The 22,383-nt window shown below is 39.5% G+C and overlaps 1 protein-coding gene across 1 annotated transcript in view; it reads left to right on the top strand.

Moving 5' to 3' along the window:
* The first annotated feature begins 2,455 nt into the window (after window positions 1–2,455).
* iqsec3a (IQ motif and Sec7 domain ArfGEF 3a) overlaps window positions 2,456–22,383 on the top strand; it is a 79,627-nt gene continuing 59,699 nt past the window's right edge. The window contains exon 1 of the mRNA XM_028570961.1: window positions 2,456–2,498. The gene's annotated coding sequence lies outside the window, so the exon portion shown is untranslated. The remainder of the gene's footprint in view (window positions 2,499–22,383) is intronic.

Below are 22,383 nucleotides of genomic sequence, written 5' to 3'. Positions count from 1 at the left end.
ACGGCGTATGGAAAGGGGCTGCTCTTTTTTACTGGCTGCATCTTCTGACAGCAAGAGAAATTGAGCAAATAGCTCCCTTGCACAACACACCGTGCCTGTATGACCGAAGTAGGGGGGATGGGGAGTTGCAGAGAGAGAGAGAGATAATCAGTGTGAAAGGGACAGAAGGAGAGGAGAAGAGTGGGGGAGGGGGATGATATTTTAGAACGAGATGGATGAAGCCGTAAGAATGTGAAGAATGTGAGGTGGCGTCCAGGTTGAAAGAGAGGACATACTGTACTGATGAAGGGAGAAAAGTAAATGCACTCATGGCTTTCTCGCATGCACATTAAAATTTGATGTCCTTGCTCTTTCCTCGATACATTTCAGTATCACCCTCACTTGTGACTCTATCTGCAGTACGTTCCAGTAGAATAGGGTAACGTCTTTTAAAATTGCTTTGAAGCAGCCACACTTCCTATATATTTCCTATTGTTAAAATGTGAGGACATGTTTTTTTCATTAAATCTGTATGTAAAGTACATCTGTTTCATAGTAGGAAAGTTGGCAGAAAAGCTCAAACTAACCTATTTTTTAAGTTCTAAAATGCAACCATAATATTGTGGTGAGTTGTAGGACAAACCTTTGTAAGGTATTATAAGTAGATTATTGTATGCACTGAGTAAAGTATTTAATACTTTTGCCACGGGGGAGGAAACAATTGATCAACTAATTGACTACTCTATTTATCAACTCATTGTGTAATTTATGTGTCATTTATCAAGCAAAAATGCCAAACATCCTCTGTTTCCAGCTCCTTGTATGTGACAATTTGCTGCTTTTCATTTTCATATATTATAGTAAACCATATATTTGGGGTGATGGTTGAAAAAAGACATTATATTCTAACATTTTCAGCCCTATTGCTCTATAAGAATTTAAACCAAATTTGACGTTGTTTGGGGTTTCTTTAGTCTGGCTGTCACCAGACCAAGCTTAGTCTTTTAAGACTGAACATTAGTCTGGGGAGTCTGCTCTGTATTTTCTACTGCACAAGAGGCGTGATCAACGGGCATAGTTCAGATGACTGTACGCAATTTGATAGTCATTCAACCAAAAAAATGCTGCTTGGTTGCTTCTCTATCGTCATCGTATTAAACCCGCCAATAGCGCGCCAGGTGGATAAGCCAGTTTGTGATTGGTCCCTGCAAAATTGTAACGGAAGCAGGCTAGATAAACGTACAGGTTTCCAGCCTGAGCTGCAGGGTGAAATCAAATCGCCGGCAGATCGGGCTGGGTTTACCCAGTCTAGGGTCTCTGTCTTTTTTGTGGAATGACAAGCGTGTGTCTTCCTCTGTCTCTGTCTGTGGTGCCGACACATTCCATCTGTGTCTCTCTCCGTGGTGCTGAAACACTCAAACTCTGGCACTCTCTCTTTTCTCCCTTTATTTAATTTATATAATTACATTTTCAGATCAACTGAACACAGCCAAACATATATCAAAAGCAAACCAATTCACAATAAACGTGGCTTTGATTGATATTATCTAGTTAAAGGCGACCTGTAGAGTTTTCTTGTAAATAAACAAAGTTATGTTCACATTCACTGGTTCTTATGAAAACACATTGGGCCCTAATGGAAGATCCTTTTTGTATTTTCATAATAATAATAAAACTCGGATTCACCCAAACTCTTTTAACAGCACAAACTTTTCGTGAATCGCTCATGTTAGCCTGATGAATGCCACCTGTTCATGGAAGTGACGATTGTGATATTTTATCATGAGCTTAATCAACACCCCTAAAATGAGTTGAAAGAAGAAGACTTTTACACTGCAGAGCCTCTACTCCTGCTAGTTGTCCGAAACAATTAGAAAGAATGACTAGTACAAAGTACAACTATCAACATCATGTCTCAATAAAAAGGAAGAACAACCATCTTGCGTGTATCCTGAATTATATTCATATTCTACAATGCCACCTGAGTGTAATATTTGCTGACCAAATCTGGCAATCATCAATGGCAGCCAACATAAGAACTCTGGTTCTGATTTAATAGATTTAGATTTAGTAGGACTGCTGTAAATCGGGCAACAAAGCTGTCACTGGCTCAAATCCAGGCAGCCATTGTCTTCTGATTGCCGACCTAACCGGCACTGGGCCATCCTGAAAGTCTCACTATAAATAAACAGGATCTAGAATGACTCTGAAGCATATGAGGCAAAACAATGACAAGTAGTTTCACCCACTAGGTTTTGTTGAAATGTATCAACTGTATCTAATGTAAATTATTCCAAAGGATGGAATTGACCTGAAAAATAAGACTCAAATATGCAGGACTATAAACCAGAAGAACAATCTCAACTTTTAGTACGTTATGACATCCTTAGATATTTTTTTTAATTTATGCTATTATTCTGTTTCCGCTCTTCACACAGCAACCAAACAGTGCTTCACCAGTTCTGCTGCCCTGCCCCAGAGGCCCCTGAGGTGGAGACCTCTACTGCCTGTGTCCCCAGGTAAGACGACTGCATCCTTGTAACATCTGCACAAATATATACTGTATATATAATATAACTTATTTATTTAATTTGAATAATTCAATTTTTATGTTTGTAAATTTGAATTGCAGCCACCTATCATGCATCCTGTTAATAGCGGTTGCTGCAGTAGCTACGTTAGGCAACACAACTACCCCAGCAGTGTTATCTAAGTTGAAGTGGTTATAAATGCTTCAGGTTTCTTACTGGGACAATCTGAATTTCTTTCCCTCGATGATCACAATGAGCCAATAAGAGATGAGACTCTTTATGGAAATTGAATAATTGGAAAAATATTACATTGAGTTTAGCAAGCAAAGCAGGGCCATTACGCTGTTATCTTTTTTATGTCAGATTGGCACATGACATTGATCTGATGGTGCCAGTTGGAAATACAACTGTGTACACTTGCATATGAATTCCAAAGTACCAATTTAAACGTTCTGATGTAAGTTTGATGTGATCATTTTCACCCACTGTCCTGGGGAAAATGAAAAAAAGAGCAACTAATAATTAGCTGCTGTAATACCTCTACTTTTCTATGACAGCTTTGTCATTTTTATTATTTTTTTGCGTGGAATGGGCAGTCTGGAAAAATAGAATTAGATACACAAGTGCAAAAAGAAATAATAAATCGCCTTTGGCCAGGTATTATCTCGCCCCTTTCAAGCAGAAGTGACAGCACATGCTTTTATTTAATGAAGAGAAACAAAGAGTTTCACTGAAAATTATGGTAATCACCTGGCATCAGTAGCAATTAAGCCATCCACCTGAAAATGTTTTCTTTTTTATTGGACTGCTACTTTCACAGGACTGTTTTGCTGCATTGTATTAGCCTGGCAAATGCATATTGATTGGAAATCGTAGTCCCCATGGTGCCGGACATAATAAGTGACAGCAGGCTGCAGACCAACAAGCGCATACAAAAATCACATTTTAAACACTTCAGAGAGCTGTGCTGTATTAAATCAGCCACATGGATAGACTGAAGGATGTAGAGATGTAGGAGGAAAGGAGAGCAGTTAACTCTTATTATTGGCCTTGTTTGCCAATTTAAAGAGCAGCAAACATAAAAGCCATTATCAGATAAATTCTCAGACGTTGACTCAAAACCCAAGTCTCTTACAGTAGCTGTTGTCACAAGCGTCACTTTATGCCTCTATTAAATACATGAAATTTCATAGGCAGTGGTTAAAACTGAACGGGAGTGACTTCATAAAATCAAGGCCGGAGGGGAAATTTGAAAGACAAGAATCGATCGTGGTTCAGCCGCTTGAACTTTGGTTGATAGAAGCCGTTTGGTGCTGTTGTGTTTTGTGATTGCTTTGTGCTTGGGGACCATTAGCTAAAGGTACAAACAAAGTGCACAACAGTGCCCTTCCAACTCCTCTAAACAACCTCTCCCTGCCAATCTCTGAAGCAAACCACTTCAAAGCAGAACTCTCTGGGGCCAAGAAAGAAAGCAGCTTGTGGTTTTGTCTTTTTTTTCATTTTTGTTCTTGTTGCGTCTTATCTCTTCTTGAGAGCTGTATTCTGTTGTTGATTTCTTCCGCATTGTTGTCAGTGATTTGTTGATCATTTACTCACGTGGCATCACCACATCACATCACAGCGACATAACATAGCACCCACACCTCATTGCATCCATCATCATTCATGTTCACTTCATTCGGGCTTGTCTCTCCACTGTGGTCACGTTAAGTTTGAAAGAGTCATGTATGAATATTACCATGTAACAGAAGTGTAACTATGCAATGTAAAACTACCATAATGCATTGATGTGTAGGGTCTTTCCCATGCTGGAAACTGGTGGGCCTTCTTGTTGACACATGTAATACATCTGTGTTCATGTGAAAAAAAAGTTTTTATCATGTTGCATGCTTTGGCTTGGCAGTGCTCAGAACATAGCTCCCTGTCTATCGTGTGTGTGTGTGTGTGTGTGTGTGTGTGTTAACGTACGTGTGTGTGCCAGTGTGTCACTATGATACACACAGTTAGATAATTTACATACTCCTGGAAAACGCATAACACTGTGCACACCCCCAGATCAGCAGGGATATCCATAAAAATAGACTGGCCAAAATGTCACTTAAGCTTTCTTAATCCTAGGCTTTTTTGCTGTGTTTTTTTTTTTTTTTTCATTCACATAGGTGTATATAAATGGATACAGAAGAATGTCATTCTGAGCCTTAGTAAAGTAAAACAAAAACCACATGCTAATATTAATGGATTTTCTCATTTCTTTTTATTTGTCTTAATTCTATTTGGGGAATAATCATGCTCTAAGTATCTCTACATTGTGGAACTGCAGTTTCCATAATGTTTTTGGGGATGTAAACAGGAAGTAGAATGTCGCCATGGATTCAGTTGCGCTGTGGCCTTCAACTTGAGCATAGTTTTTTTTTTTTTTTTTTTTTTTTTTATATAATTGTCTCCATATTTTAAAAGATTTGCAGTGCCACTGGTAAAAAGTATGCCAAATTAGCTATTAGCTGTTCCTGTTTGCATTGCATCCATGGATGTACAGACAACTATCAATGGATTACTTTGATACTGAAGAAAACTTAAAAAAGTGATTATTCTTAGGCAAGTTGTGCAGTTATAAATCTATGATTTCTAAGCAAATTTATGGACACTGTTTTTGCAATGGACATCAGAGATAATAATATCCTTAGAAAGTGTAAGTTACACTGAATCAAAAAATGTATGGATTGTGTGTGTGTGTTTAGATTTAATTCCGTTATAACTCTGTTATAACTCCAAGAAAATATTTTGCAATTTTTGATGCTAACTGCATGCGCAAATTACTAAAACCCTCAACAACAAAAAAAACAATAGTGAGTGAATTCTGTTGTCTTGCACGATTGAGGGGATCCAATCGCCACCTAACAGGGTCTGATTAAAAAGGACAACTCATTGCCTGTTTGTGCACTGCCTCCACTTCAGGATGTAATGAAACCTTATTTCACACTCTGAAGCTGACAGACAAAGGGCAACCACTGATATTTTATTTGCACCGCTCTTTCTACTGAGAGGAATTCAAACCTCTGAGTCAGAGGGGTCAGCTCAGAAAAGGGCACCAGCGTGAGCTTCGACAAGATCTCCTTGCACTTATTTGAAGCCATACTTGCTCTTGGTTTATATCTGTCTGCACCTGGGGAGCTTTATCCGATCAGTTAGGGAGCGGGAAACAAGCAGGTAATAACACCGTATATGTGGGATCATTTAAATGAGAAAGTAGGAAGTTGTGAACTGAAATAAGAATTGAGGATTTCACTGTCACATATTATGAGGACCCTTTGGAGGTTGGAAACTGACCCTGACAGTCTGGTCACTCTTGCCAGGCTTTAAGGAAGCATCAGAGGGTTTTGGGACTATAGCGGATTTGTATTCAGGGTCACCAAGTCAGATCTATAATCACTCATGGAAGGGGCTGATTGTGCAGGAACCATCTTCTGCTGCGGTGTGCTAAAATTGCACACAGGAGTTTTGTTGTTACTTTTACAGTTCCATAGGTGACCTGAGGTTTAACTTTCTGCTTTGCAGCAAAACTGAGAACAGCTGTGGTCAACACACAGGGCCCCAGAAAACGAATAAATGGAAGGAAAGTGTTATTAGAATATTCTAGCTTGGAGAATGGTAAAGCAAAACTATGAATAATAACATTTTGAGTATTTACATCTATAAGATTTTCATACAAATGTTCGTTCACACACACTTATTCACTGACTGCCAGAGTTTCACAAACTGTGGACACTAGGACGAGGAAAACACAAGCTCAAAATAGTATCTGATTGCTCGTGATAACCTTTCTGATACACAAATTTATGTTCAGAGTTTGATGCCATTGTGTGAGGTTGACTGAAGTGTTTGGGATCACATCCAAAGTGGTACCGTGAAACTGTTGCCTGTGAACTCTCACTTTAGAAACAGCTTTTTTTGTGCAAATGGTGATAACTGCAGTGTTGTTCTATCAAAAAATGAGCTGTGTACAGTATGTGTAAACCATAGACTGTAAAAACAATGGACAAAAGCTTCCAGGAAAGTGACCCTACTTCTCCCTTGATTTATAAACTCATTAAACATTTTCATAATGAGTTAATGGTCTCAATCACTAGTTTTAAGTCTTCTTCAATACAGCATGATGCTCATTTTGTAAATTATGGTAACATGTATCTTAAAATAGATGATAAAGCAGTGGATGCTTTAGGGGCGTGGCTACACGATCATGATAGAGGCTTGGCAATGCTTATCCATGGCACTGTGTACATTAAAATAGCCGTGAACTTGTTTTTGGGTGTTGTCCCTTCATCAAAGTTCATTTGAATATTTCGGTTGCCTAAAATGTCTTCTTCAGCATTCTGCCAACAAAGCTAGCTAGCTAACGCTAGCATTAAGTGCTGATTTAAGGGTAAGTTTGCCAATTTTCTTTGAACTGCCGTACATGCAGATACATCGCACCAGGACCCGGATTTCCGCGTCTACCCAGCAATAAATCTCCACTGGATGACTTGTTTCAGAAGGGTTGAAAATCTTTAGCGTTTTTTAGCGCCATTGCAACCATAAACAACACTTGTTTCCCAACTCCACCCTCTCGTCTAAATATCGTCACGTCCGGTTTAAAAAACCAAGATGGTGACTGCCAAATTGTCAAACTTGAGGCTTCATAACGTCAGTCCACAAAACCAGTAGGTTATTACTATACAGTCTATAGTGTAAACACATTTGAACACTGTGAGGTAGAGCTTCTTCCAGCAGATCTGTTAGAGTGCAGCTGCATTCTCAGCTACCTTGTCCAGTTAAGTAGCCAATAAATCGTTGGCTAGGGTTGGTTAGAGATGTCACTTAAAATGTACAAGGTCCCTTGTGCAATATCTTGCTCTGATAAAACACAATGCAGCAGAAATGCCCCAGACAAAGGGCACTTTACTGCCATATAGAGTAAATTTATAGTGATAATATTAGTGATGCTGCTAACTTTTGAAGTAGAGCAATTATTCGGTAAATGCAGGTAAATGCAAATTAGTATCAGACCTACTGTTATAAATAGTGTAATTCAGAAACCGTTGTTTGCACTATCACTCTATATTTCCAATAAATAAATACAAATATAACCCAAGAGCAGAGCTGAAGCCCTGCAGTTCTGGACGCAAACTTCAAGTCCAACCAGTGGCAACTTTAAGGCCTGATCACACTTGATTGAAATTGGCAGTGACTTCAATTTATTCCAATGTAATTAGTGGGATTAGTGCATTCGCCCATGGGGTCAAAATAAATAACCAAAAGCAAGCCGCCTTTACAAGGATGACCTTTGAGAGGATCAAGAACCAGATTGTCCAAAATGGTGGAAGCCATCGTAGCTTATTAGCTGTGTTGCACCATTCACTTTAATTCCATCTAGTCTACTATTTAACTACCTGAACGTTAGCAAGCTTGTTAGATTGGACAGCTTTATTTCCCCTCTTCAGCCATTATTTAATTGAACAAAATGATGTAAATGCCAAACAAAATGCAGAGGGTGTAATGGCTCCGAAACACAACAAGCTTGAATTCAAAAGCACATCACAAAGACCGTAGGAGTAAGATAAAAGTTCTTGTTTACTAAGGTGAAAAAGCAGGCAAGTGTGGCACGCTAGGGCGGATGCAAACTAGACAATCTGGCAAGGAGTGAGTGGAAATGGTATAGGGTATTCTGCAGGACTAATGGGAGAAATGGGAAACAGGTGAGTAAGTGGGCGGAGAATGTCAGGTGATGGAAATGGCGGGAAAGGGGTCACTGCAGGGCAGGAGGGAGTGGCTAGACCTGCAATGATATGAGTATTAGTGGCAAGCAGGGAAAAACACAGAGCAGATAACAGAATGAGTACTATGAAAGTTGTGACAGAGGGGGAGTAAACACAACAGTAGAGAGAAAATAGAGAATCTCAACAAGTTAGTGGCTAGCTCATTAGACAGCAGTTCACCAACTAGCCCTGTCAGTGTAGTCTCTCAGTCACAAAAAAACAATCAATTTGCAAAATTTATTACCAGTGACATTTACAGGTCTAAACTGCTGTTACAATTATTAATTTATTTATTATTTCATTTCCCGCACGTTAAACAATAACTGGACAGCTCCCCTTATAGAGAATCTGCATTGTGCTGAATTTAAATGAATTGGTATATGAGTGTGTGAGTGAGTTATAAGCTTTAGTGCTCCACATGTAGAAACAAATAAACGGTCAAAAAATGTGAAAGCAACCACACCAGACATCTTATAAATAGGAGCACATTGCTGGAAAAGCATCCCAGACACACAGAATGATGTCTTGCAGAACAGTGTCTTCGATCTGAACTTTTTTAGCAGAAAGACTAACACAAACATAGAAAGTCTGCTGTGTATCCATGCTTCCGTGCTACTTCACGAAATGAATTCAAGTAAATAGTTCAAGTCAACAACATATCCCTTGTTGGCTGAGTCATCCACATAATGATGGAGCTGATAGGATAGTAAACACTCTTTGGTCAGTGAGTTAAATATAAACTGACCAGTTAGCCTCTGGCAGGTGACATCACATATTTTTGGCGTGATCCTTGAGTCTGTCGACGATTCAGCTGCCAAACTGACCGCTTTCCCCCGCCAGCTCACTGTCTGCACAGAAAGACTGACATCTTGCTCACCATCTAAAACCCCTTTCAAATCAGTCCTCCCGCTGTGATCCTGACAAATGACCTACACACACACACACACACACACACACACACACACACACACACACACACACACACACACACACCAGCAATTGGCTCACAAAATCTGCCATAATGATTTAACTTGTCAGAGAGGAAAAAATAGTTATCAAGTTCATGAGCTCCTTATACTTTTTTTAATCAGATAATCTTAATGAACTAATGAATTGTATCACTATTTTTGGAGTAATGGATTGTAAAACCGTTCATTCAAAAGTTAAAAGTAGGATTTGTAGGTTCATTTGGATATGTCTAATCAGAATAAATTAGTGGTGATCTGAACCTTTTTTTTTAACCCTGAGTATAATTAAAGTTTACAACCTTATCTTTTATGATAGGCTATAAAGAATACTAAATTAGAGGAAAGGCATTTTTACACACTGCACCTGGTAAAGCATAAGGACAACACATTTGGGTCATTGCCTGATTCAATTTAGGAGGCTTGTTTCATAATTTTTATCTGCACCTCAAAATGTCCTTGATCATAATATACACGCATAAAAAGCCGATGGCATGAGTGTTTAAGATGAAGCTGACACCTTGAGAGATCTTAGTGGGGAGAATGACAGTGTTTCTGCAGGAAATTAATTCACCTCTGCTTGTATAAGAGTATACAGCTGTGTTGTCTCGCCAAGACACCCTTTTCTCTAATTAATCACTGGAATTAATAAAAAACTGCACTAAATAGTGGAATCATGCTGTCTGCCAAATGGAAAGGTGACATGGGATGAATAAGGACACAGCTGGAAATGCTTTGTCACTTTGGGTAGCAGCAACAGAGACAAATAGAGGTTCTGTCTCTGTTGGGGAGAACTACAGGAGCCATGATGCATTGAGACAGATGGAGGAACTGATATACTGTATAATGATTGATCCGTTCTGTTGGAGGACGTTCAGGGGCATGATGGGAAAGTGTGCCTGAAGCTATTTTTAGTTGTTCAGGGGGACTTGCCTTTGATGAAATGTGCTGCGGCCACACACACACACACACACACACACACACACACACACACACACACACACACACACACACACACACACGGCCGAACTTAAAGTGCAAGATCATGTCTGCTTTTGTCCTCACGCCAGCAGACACCCAGCATTAGTCTCACCTGTGCATCCGCAAATTAAATTTCATAAGTGTGGTATTCTAAATCACAGTTCACCAAATTTCTCTGACCTCTTCACCCCATAATCTCCCTCTGCCTGTGTCTCTCTCTGTTGCATGCTATCATGCTGCCTCAGCTGGAGAAAGTGACCTTGTCGGCTTGCTGTTCTGTTGTCATGGGAACAGAGGGCACAACGGGAAGATACAGCATAACATCCAGAGACTTTCTGTTAGGAGTTAGGCGTGTCTGAGTGTTATGTGTAACATGTAAGAATTTTTTTTTTGTCCTCCGTTATTGTGAAAATTGCAACTCCATCAGTAAGCCTTATGTCCCCCCCCCCCTTTTTCTGTTGTCATCCTCCTATTGGCTCAAGGGGTTTGTCTCTTAGCCAATCAGAGGAGCACTCATGTGTCATTCTCCTCAGGGGTCCGTCCATTCAGCTGTTGGTTTTTGTTCTAGCTTATTCCTTTTTAAACACATCCTCTGGGTTTTGGGTAGCCTAAATTCACCCGAAATTGAAATCAGCACTCAGTGGCATTGTGGATGAATGAAAGGAGCTTTAAAGTCTGCGAGTGCTTGGAGTAATTTCTAATTAAAGTGATGCTCTGACTAATTTATTTTCACCTTAAGGCACTAACCACAGTGATACCAAATTTGCTCATGCTCAGTTGCATGATCATAGACACAATTCACCGTTTTTGATGCATTTAGGCCTTGATTAGGCAGACATAAAGAACACCACCTTCTTTATACGCTGCTCTGCCGCATTCCTGCACAGTGTCACGTCAGCCCTCTCTCCAGCAGAACAGTGGTGAGCGTCAAATGTTCAGATCTGAGAGCCTCTCTTCTTTCCGTTCTGCAGCTTATCTCAGCATTGTGAAGCAAGCGGAGGGTTTTATTGCAGAGGAGATTTAATAAAGCACAACATTTTGATGACTTTGCTGCAGCATCTTAGTGTGTCTCAGAATCAGCAGTCTTTTAAGTTTCAGCCTCAGTATAAATGTTAGGGCCTGCTACTTAGATCTTCTTTGACACAGACAAACTGCAAGCAGATGATAGTAATGTAATATAATACAATATTTAAAGGGGCACACCACCGATTTTACATGCTGCTACTCAGCCTGTGAAAAAAACTATGGCTCTGAGCTTTGTCAACCCCTCATTATGTCATTATCATCAGGGTTATCTTGGCCACGAAATTACAACAGAAAGTGTGTGTTACAAACTGGGGTTTGGTGGAATTTAAAAGATTTGGGTTTTTACCAGGCAGGGAAGGTCTAATGAAAAATAATTGCTAGCGAGTTGCATCACGGGAAATGTAGGTGTTTTTGAAGCTTAAACCATATTGGGGACTAAAGTCAGGATATCGTGTCATCTGTTGTTTATAAATCACTTCTGAGTCTTTATCCATCCATCCATCTTCGTCCGCTTATCCGGTGTTGGGTCGCGGGGGGAGCAGCTCCAGCAGGGGACCCCCAAACTTCCCTTTCCCAAGCAACATTAACCAGCTCCGACTGGGGGATCCCGAGGCGTTCAAATCACTTCTGAGTCTTTATGAAAGTGCAAATTGCAGGTGTACCACAAATATGTTTCATACTATTTGTTGTTCTAATAGTACAAGTTGCTACTATTATGAATAGTATTATTATAGTATTATGAATACTATATTTTAAAGTATAAGCACAATGATTAGATTTCCTGCAATGTATATAATGTCTAATGTATGCAGTTTTTCTGACCCTGTTTGGGTTTTTTGATCATTTATATCCAACACTGCACCATGTTAAACAATGGTTTTGGTCTCTGGAGGCACAGCTACTGCCACTGAAATGTGCTGCTGGAAGTAATAACAAAATCATAATGATTTTTTATTTTCTGCAGAGGCAGGCAGAGAAAAGAACATGGAATGCCTAATGCAAGCAGTTTTTCTAACTCTTTTTGGGGGTTTCTGATCATTTTTTTTATCCTTTACTGCACCATGTTAAACAATGGTTTTGGTCACCGACTCACTTGTCCCTGGAGGCAAAGCTACTGCCATAATATCTATTGAAGTATGATGCAGGAAGGCTTGCTATGCAGTAATAACCATTATGTGCTAGCAGAGTCACTGCAAGAAATTAAACAATAAATGCACATTTTCCCGTAGGTTTTTCATTTTTCAGAGAAAAATTAGATGATCATTACGAGTTCAATTCAGATTATGGATCACTTTGTTCTCAGCCTGAATACAAATCTTTGATCTTTTGAAACGGCTCAGATGAATGTCCTGGCTACAACCGGCTCCTGTGATTTCAGATAATAAAGATTTCGAGCACAGTGTATAATATATAGGCACGTTGACCTACAATAAGCATCCCTCTCTTTCTTGCCATCTCACTTATTCCCTCTCACACACACACGCACGCACGCGCGCACGAGCACAAGCACACCCAATGTGCCAAGCTAGTATTAATGCTCTCCCTTTCCCCTCCATTGTTCCTTTCTCTGACCTTCTTTAATGGTCTGCCATCTTATTATTCTCCATCATCTCAAGGGTCCCAGAATACCCATAGTCCCGCTCTGCAGGCCAGTCAATAGCTCAACTCCGTCCTGACCGTGCTGCAATAACATGTCCCCTTTGTGTGTAGGTGAGTGTTTGTGTATGCAAGAGAGAGTGTGAGTCAAGAAAAAAGAGCGTAATGTCCTGGGATGAGTGTGTTTGTGTTTCAGTTCTTTGTGTGTAGCTGTCCCACTGTCTAAATTGCCTGCAGCTCCACAAATTGACAAAATAAATTCCCTCTGGACAGCAGGGGGTGCTAATGAGAAACAGAAGTCATGCCAGTCAGAGACATCTGTCTGTCCACATGCTTGCTGCACATTTTGTCCTGACCTTTCTGCTTTTGGCTGTCAGCCCAAATTTTCATCCTCTGTCACACCTAGTCACAGTAAAGAAGCCAATGACTGCAGTTTTAAAATTTGAGCCCAATGACCATCCCTTTCACCCTCATCATGTCAGCCAGTGCGAATGTGTTACAGCACGCCTCATTGTGGAGGGAAAACTAGAGCTAAATGTCCGAAAAGCAGGCATCTGGTGCCCTCAGCTGCCCTGCCCATCCACTGCAGAGGTAGTAAAGAGGGCATAGTGTGAGCTGTAAATCTCATTTGGGTTCAAATGGAGGGTAGAATTAACAATCTGCTTCATTTTGGTGGCAGCTAACAGAAGAGGTACTAAGAGCTTAGAAAATATGAGGCTCTGGCTGACCTTTTAAATACAAATTATGCACAACTTTATCATGTGAATCACTTTCTGCAGGAGTGCTGAGTGTTTTTTTCTGTGACATCCTTCTGAAAAAATAATGTGTGATTTCATGCCCCTGTAAATAAAACAGCACATGGCTTCAGTAAATATGAGGAGTAGCTCAATTGGAAGTAGCAATAACTGCTAATGCTAATATTACATGCATTATGTTGACCGCTACTCTTGTTAACTTTACTTAACGGACACGCTCTAAATTTCTTGATGAATTTGAGTTGATTCTGTGGTTGTGTATGGCTATAGCCAAATATCTGACTCTCTGGTTTATAGCCTATGGGTTCGTTTTTACAACCCTAATTTCCCCCTGACATTCGGATTTGCTGCTTTAATTAATTACTGTGAAGCAAAAGTACAATGTGATTGATGAATCAGCCGTTATCAATCAGAGCGTTAATTCTGTGAGTATGTTGATGACAGTCCAAAATAAAACGTATCTGTTGTCTGGTTTGTGTGCTCTCTGCAAGTCGATGTCTGTACTCAGCCAAAGATTGTTGATGAGGAAACACTCACGCATTCTCCCAGTTAAACTTTTATGCATATCAATAACTTAAGGTTATCAACTTTATAGTTTTGACCTCCAGTATTTGGACAAAGTAGCCTATCTTGTGAAAAATAAAGTATGCCAAATTTAGAAAGCACATTTTGTTATTTCAATTTTTCAGCTACATATTTAACGCTATGTATCCAGAGCCAAAATAAACTTGATTGGGACATCCTTATTAATAAGCCTTATAATATATTTCATAACATATTTTATACTTTTCTATGACTTTATCTCAGGTGAGGTATGATTCCTCCACTTTAAAAAAGCTAGGGTTACATATTTAAAAATAAATTTTTTTTTCAAATATTTGATGGCTTAATCTCAGAGCTCCACTTCAACACAGCCATGATTGTGTATTGCCTTTGCGCAGCTAGGTGCAATTTTGTACATCTGGGTTTCCTGTTGGTGCCAGATCATTACTGTGTGTTTAAATGAATCCACGCCACAAGCAAGTACGACATAGAAATAAAAACCTGCAGGAGCATGAGAGAGTGAGAGATTCACATACAGAGGCAGGTATTAACAGAGAAAGAAAGGGGGAATTGTGTGTTGCATGTATCCTGCACACCTGCCTCACCTCTCAGTCACGCACACACTGAACCAAGTAGCGATCCAAAGGGTACAGGTTGTTCCTTACTGTTCCCTGTGAAGGGACATTAGGTGTCCTGGGCGTGGGTGACACTGTCAGGTTCAGCGTACATCACTGGGTAGAGTCCTTGTCCTGACAGCCTCACGACAGTAGATCAACAAGGAAATGAATGGAGAGGAGGAGGTGGAGGAAGATACGAAAAACTGCTGACAGGGCGACCTGAAGCTGCAGTCGTCTCGCTCACTTTAATGAGAGACGGGGAATGAAGAGGAGGCGAGTGAGGGGGAGTGAAAGGAGAAAGGTTGAAGTTTAGATTGGAGAGGGAGTTTTAATGATGTAGACACACTAACTTCCTTATGCATGACATATTTTTCTGTTTTAATAATGTGTGGTCAGTATTAGAAATGAGGAGTTATGTATTCATTAAAAGTGAGACATATCTACAAAAAAATTAGCTTTTTGTGTTTCACATTTCACTAAACTGAACGAGCCACTTTCAGACAACTCAACGCTGATGAAAAGAAATGTTTCATAGAGAATCCCTTTTTACTTTGTCATTCTTTTGTGCACAGTGTGCAGCCGTTACCATGACTTCAGCTGTGTGTGTGAGTCATCTTTGCAGTTTGTATGTCAAGCTGTGTCATTCCCTGTCAGTTCAAGCATTGTTTTGAAGAGGTGATGGGTGGTCAAAACGAGTTACTTGTTTAAAGAGACCCAACGGTTTCAGTCCAAAAACAGAGCAGAAACCTTCAAGATTTTAAGAGACCTTGAACAGAAAGAAAGAAAAAGAAGCTGAAAACAGTGTTTCCGTCTCAGTGACTCATTATCATTCAAAGTTGATGTAGCTTCTCGCAGAACTTAGTTTTGACGCTATAGTGTTAAGGGCATTGTTGGTGAATTCAGACTTATTATTGGAGACCAGGTAACCTTCTCTTTTTGATTCCACTCTTTCACCCCATTTCGTAAGCATAAAATGCACCAGTGGTTTGCTTCTACAGTAGCCCACTAAGCCCATTTTGAGATAGACCTGCTTTGACATTGCCAACCACACTGGTCGTGGCCCACATCACCTCCAAAGAGGACCAATGTCAGAGAAAAGATTAAACGTGAAGGGCGTGGCTCTCACGCTGGAAGAAAAACCTTTCACATTTCACTGAGATGTAATTGAATTTACTCTTGCTCTTATCGGCTCGTTGATGGGATAGCCATCTCACCGCTTTCTAGTGGTGAGTCAATGGAAACACAACGCTGCCCACCTCCTGGATTAACTATTTTTTTTGCTGTAGAATGAACACAGTGAAACATTATTTTTTACCCTTCCCTTGAAAGCAATTTCACCGATGAGGGGAGACTGATTTGGAGTATATGTGTGTGTGTGTGTGTGTGTGTGTGTGTGTGTGTGTGTGTGTGTGTGTGTGTGTGTGTGTGTCTGTGTGTGTGTGTGTGTGTGTGTGTGTCTGTGTGTGTGTGTCTGTGTGTGAGAATACTGACAGATAATGGAGAACGTGCCAACGGGTGAATAGTGATCACGATGCCAGGCCATGCCTTTTCTGCCTGGACTCCATCGTCACAATAAACAACCTACTCTCATGATTTTGTCTTTTGTAGCGCTTAGCGCTGGTGAAAAATAAACCCTGTATGAACGGAAATGAATTGCTTCACACTGTAAGTCTGTGCACATAATTTGGAGACTGTCTCCTCCAGAAAAATCAACAGCATCAGTCGTTTTTTGTTTAAATGTCCTGTGTGCTGAAGCAGGAAGTAGTGTGATGTTATAGCACAGCAAAATAAAAAGGTTAGTGGGCATAATGATATTATTTTGTAAACCTGTCTTTTATCAGTATATTTGCATTCACATGCTTTAGAACAGTTATGTATGGACGATCTTTGGTAATAGCTAACTAGTCTGGGGTGATTCCTCTTCACTATATAGGATCTTGGATTTTGTTGACAAGATGTAGACAAGCTTTTGATTGGTCAGAATGATCTGCCAGAGCATCATGGGAACAGCCAGAAACTGTTATACTCATTCTAATTCATTGCAAGGAATATAATACCCAAAGAGAGCACCTTTTTCAGCCATTTTGTAAGGCAGACCTCCACACCTTCTCATTGTCACAGCTTTTGGGAAAAATAGCAGGCAAGGTATATCACAATATTACTAAGTTTTTAAAAGAAATTGATTTAGTAAAGAGAATTTAGTTGTTTTTTTCTGCATTTATCTCTTGTTCACACTCCAGTCCAGTTGGTGGCGCTAATGCACCTTTAAGTTTGGTTTGCCAACTGCCAATAAACTATCAAAAAGAAGAAGAAGAAGAAGAAGAAGCATCATGGAAAAGTCTAAATGGTGTAGCATCAAAGCTAGCAGCGATAAACGGCCAAAAATTCATGAATTATGGACATAAAGTTTATCAATTCTCACTCATTATGGTTATATAATTATAAAATCATGAATCAGAACTGTCTTTTCTTGGTTTCAGTTAATATGGAAAAAACATGGCTCCACAAAGATGTGTTGTATTTTATTGCTCAGAGCATTTAGCTAGCTGTTGCCTGTAATCATTTCCATTTTGAAGCTTTAGACTATATTAGTGATTTTGTCCTTGACACCAGTACATTCTTTAAACACTAAAATGTTGCTTTACCTGACTTGGTATCAGTGTTAATGGTAATAAACAACTTTTATAACCAATCTAGGTTTCTCTACGTGGACAGCAACTAGCTAATGGTTACAACCTGATGCCCTATTAAAAATTACATGTGAGGAAAAGATTGACATGCAATACGTGAGTTAATTAAAGTTTCTACCATCAACCCAACATTTACTTTCATACTATGTTTCTGCGTAATATGACAGTTGCAGTTTCAACTCATTGTTTTGCTTTCCTTAGCAGCTGCAAAATAGTCAATCATTGCAGTATTTCAGGAAAAAATTGGATCACCATTAGTTTAGTCAGGACCTTAGCTTCATGACAAATTGTACATTTGTTCCTTGCTTGTGTCTACATTTGCAGCATTTATCACTGGTTGTCTCTTCAAAAGTGCTAGAATCTACAGTCAATCTTCCATTTCCATATCTCATCCTGCCTTCTATCATTTCTATTTAAATCATTCTGGAGGTACGGTATATTTCCATTCCCTCCACTTGTCTCTTTTTTTTTGGATATAATCTCTTAGACAATCAGTTTTAGTACTGTATCGATAATCCTCTCAGAACTCCTCTTTATCCTGCATACAGCCAAGTCATTCCTCAACACCTGGGGAATTTCTCACTCGCAGCATCTTGTTCGATGTTAATATCACAGCTGTCGCTACCACCACGCTGAGCAGTTTCACTTTCATTTTCCATGACATGTCTGTGAGCCTTTCTGTTCCATTTGTGAATCTATCTTTTTTGCTGCTGAGAAGGCTTCATCCTCTCACCGTCCCATTCTGAAATATCACAATTCATAGAAATGAGGGAACATAGGGATGACCCCCTCTCAAGCTGACTTTTTAATGTTTAATGTGCTGATGAGAGCTCTGCAAATGGGTCTTAGATACTGTATGCCATTAACACTAGAAGTGCCGGAGTTCCATAACTACTAGATTCCAAACTCTATAATCTCTCATGATAAATACCTAATTGCGATATTGTTTTATGTATTGTGTTAGGATATCTTTAGAAAAACGTAATTACACCAAAATGTACATTTTAACGAGTTTCATTATAGATTTTCAGTAGTAATACGTGTTTCAATAATTCATATCATGGCATAGTAAACTGTCATTATTTCATACATTCATATCGCGAAAAATATGGTGTGGAAATTCATTCAACTTAACTCATAACAGCCAAATAACAATTAAAACTATCTTATTTGAACATTTAGCTATAACCTAACCTGGCACTGCCTCCATTTTGGCGTCTGCTGCGGTGCGCAGCGCTGCTCGGACCGTGCGCCGCTGCCCTTTTTCCCTCCATAAACTCCGCTCTCAGCTCCTCTGCCAGTTGCTGCATGAACTTGGACACTTTTACTGCTGGTGCACTCTTTGGAGAGGATGTGTGCAATGATTCCAGCCAGTTCGAGGATGTATAAAGTTATATGAACACGCCACTGGCCATCTACATGTACCGCGCCTTTCACAGAGCGAGCACCCAGTGTTTGCCTTCTGATGCAGAACAGAGTCGATCCATGCCGTAGTAGCCTACGTTACTCGAGACCGCTAGTTACGTTTCTCTGACAGAGACTATGGTAGTTACTAAGCAACCAAGATGCATCTTCAACTGCGCGAAAGATAAAAAAAAATACTGCAAACATCCGAGCGGTCAATATGACCGTGTATGGCCAAAATAGGTAAAAGTATTTGTATTCTCTTTGCCTTTTGTGTAATGTATATAAAAACAATTTTAAATTAAAATACAGACTCTTTTAGGAAAAGTAAGGCAGCAGCAGGACTGTATTTTTTATTCAGCAAAGTTATTACACATATAAATTTCAAAACAGTCAAAATGACCGTCATCTGTTCTAGTGTTAATTGCTACATGCACAATATAATGCTAAAAGACTGAAACTAAAGCTACATATCACAGGAAAAAATTATATAGAAAAACATACTTGGACAAACAACACTGCGGATTAATGCCTTAATCAATGTTACGTGTTTCTGTAAACTCTGATACAGTAGCATCTTGGCTTCCCTAGGGTGTCAAGTACTGAACAGGTTAGCTCACACAGTTAGCCCCATTCCCACCATCTCAGGATGTATGCAGGGCCTAGAGAGGGGGTGGCTTCTGCAGCTCCTTCCCCAAATGTTTTCTCAAAAGCCCCAAATAATTTATGGTTTTAAAATGACTTCAACCTTTTGTCATTTACCCTCAGTCTCTGACTGGACTGGCAAATCAATAGAGCAAAAGTTCTATTACTGGAGAAATATCGCCATTGATTCTCTGAACTCAACTAAAAATAGGTTTCAAGATTAGTAATGCTGTTTATGCCAAATTCCTACCCTACCTACGTTATGTAACTTTAAATAGTAACATAACTTTTTGCTCCTTTTTGAGGTGGCAGAAGTGAATATTAGTCATCCTTAAGATTCGTTTTGTTCTGGTTTCATAATGATGAAGACAGTTGGAGATTAGTTAGATACAAAATATGATGAAGGCTCTACAGGATGATATTTTTCCTTGGCAACTATGATTTTTAAGGCATTCTATTATGAAATGGCTTGACAAATAGTACATATAGCTGCTGTAAATAAATAGAGCTTTAATACCACTAATATTACTAAAGACTCATTGGCTTACATAAACACCTTAATCAGAATAAATTAGCTAATTCCAAAAGAAATGTTAATACATTTGAAAGTGTAATATCTATCTGTGCATGCTCGCCCACATTACATAAAGTAGCTCCCGGGAGGTTGCTGTGGGTGGCTCATCTTCTTTAATAAGTGATTAAGAAGAAAGCACTGTAGTGAGGTTAATGGTTCAATCTTTGTCAAAAGTTCAGTCTTGTGGAAGGAGTTTGGTCTTGCCTTACTGACTGTGGAACATGTGAACAGGACTATATAGATGACTTATATTGTTCAAGTTCATTCAAGATTTTTGTGGGACATTCAGATTTAATTTAATATGAAGAACTGTCTCATGTTCCTTTTCTTCCTCCCTTTCTTTCTCATACTGTAACTATCCGTGTGGTTGTTCGCTATTGTAGTTTTATCCTACAACATGTTGGCAATGTATATCTGTTCTTTAAACCTTTTGAAAACTTAATTTCAAATTAATAATTGTTATCCAAACTTCTCTTTCCTAAGAGAACTCAAATTTAGAATTACATCGTTATGTGGCCTTATTAGGTCTTTTGTTTCACTTTAACTTTGAACTATTATATAGCATTTTCAGGATAAAACTTGGATTTTGTGTTTGTACTAGAATATGTTTAATTTTAAAAAAACAACAACTTCATTTTTCTCATAATAAAGCTGTAGCTGTATGCACTTTCTGTATGAGACGCTCTGCAGGAGCGCCTGTCTCTTTTAATCCATCCTCCCGAAAAAGCCCAGTCTGCTGTGATTGGTCAGCGTGTTTCCTGGAATCTCCAGAGCGCTCCAGTTTTGTTTAACTAGCTAGCTGAAGCTGGAGTTACTGCAACGGAGTATATAGCAGGACTTTGTACCATGAAAAATCACCCAAAAAAAGGCTTCTAAACGAGTCCCAGCAGTAAAGTGACTGGAATTTGGGGAGATATGACCCGCATCGGCCACCAAGATTACAGCTATCTCGCATTAACATGCAGCTACTTAATAGTTAGCACTATGCTAACGTTAGATTGTAGTGGAACGAAGCAGCACTTTCTGATTTAGATTTAGATGCAGATAAAGGCTTCTGAACCAAACACTACCCAGTAGGACATGTTTCAGCAGTAATGTGACCCGACTGCCTTTTACTGCCGTTAGCTATGTAGCTACTATAGTTAGCAGTGGACACTAATAGAATATAGCAGCACTACTACAGTCAAAAATAGATAAAGGCTTTTAAACCAAATACTACATTACAGAAAATGTTTCAGGAGTAATTGGGGAGAACGCTGGCAGCCAAAATGCCATATTTTACTGCCTTTAGCATGTAGTTACGTGCAACAGTGTTAACATCGCAGTGGCTTAAAAAAACCTCTGGTCCTGCCTACCTGGAGCAGATAACCAGTCATAGAAGGCCGGCTTAGAGTTGCGTAATACTTAGCCGAGAGTTGACAAAACTGTTGGAAAGTGAGACAAATTAGGAAAAAAAATGTATTTCCCCCTGACAGGCCACATAATAGGCAATTAGCTAGTGAAATCATCAGGGTAGGGGGACGGCACAATTGTTTGTTCCTCTTACAACGAGGCGAAGCAGCAGCCAAATCCTTTCTCCAGGCATTGTTGTTCTTGAACACATCTTTTTCTTTCTGCCTCTCTGTTAGGCGCCCATAAAAAGCTGCTTTTGCCAGGAAGTATAAAAATAGCATTGTGACTATTATGTGTAACAAGATGTGAATAAGAATAAGGGAAAGAAGCGTCAGAAAAGACAAAAGACAATGACAGTCTAAAGCAGGCTTTACGTACTGGACACACTGTGCATGGCATTGTGAGGTCTTCCTGAGCAGAAAGTGCTCAGGCAATGAATAATGTCATTCAAACAATTACTATTAAATCTGCTTTCCAAATCTTCAATTTTATTGAATATATATGAAAACTGCCAATGTTAAATGTTCATACTAAACAAATGTACAAACTGGTTTACGGTCATAGGCAGCTTCAAGCACTTGGATGTGTTAGTAACCAATACCCAGTAGGCGATTGGAGGGTGGATTTGATGCCATCCCCTTGCTAACAAAATGAATGCCCCTTAAACTGCCATTTCCCCTCTTCATCCCCTAGTTGCAGAGAGCGGGTGCAGGGGCAGAGGGGTTGTTTAGGTAATTTTGTTCGTCTAGTCTGCCTGACTCAGTGGTCCTTTTTCTGACAGAGGTTTGTGCTAGTTAGAATCGATAGCCCCGACAACTAACTGTGCTGTGTATTGATCAATCAATGGCGCTGCCCATGGTGCTAAAGTAGCAGAATATGTAATTGCGATGTGA

This window comes from Perca flavescens, chromosome 23 (assembly GCF_004354835.1).
Source record: "Perca flavescens isolate YP-PL-M2 chromosome 23, PFLA_1.0, whole genome shotgun sequence".
In the NCBI taxonomy this organism is placed as follows: domain Eukaryota; kingdom Metazoa; phylum Chordata; class Actinopteri; order Perciformes; family Percidae; genus Perca; species Perca flavescens.
Note: the sequence above shows the minus strand (reverse complement) of the source record. Positions and strands in the feature narration are given on the sequence as shown.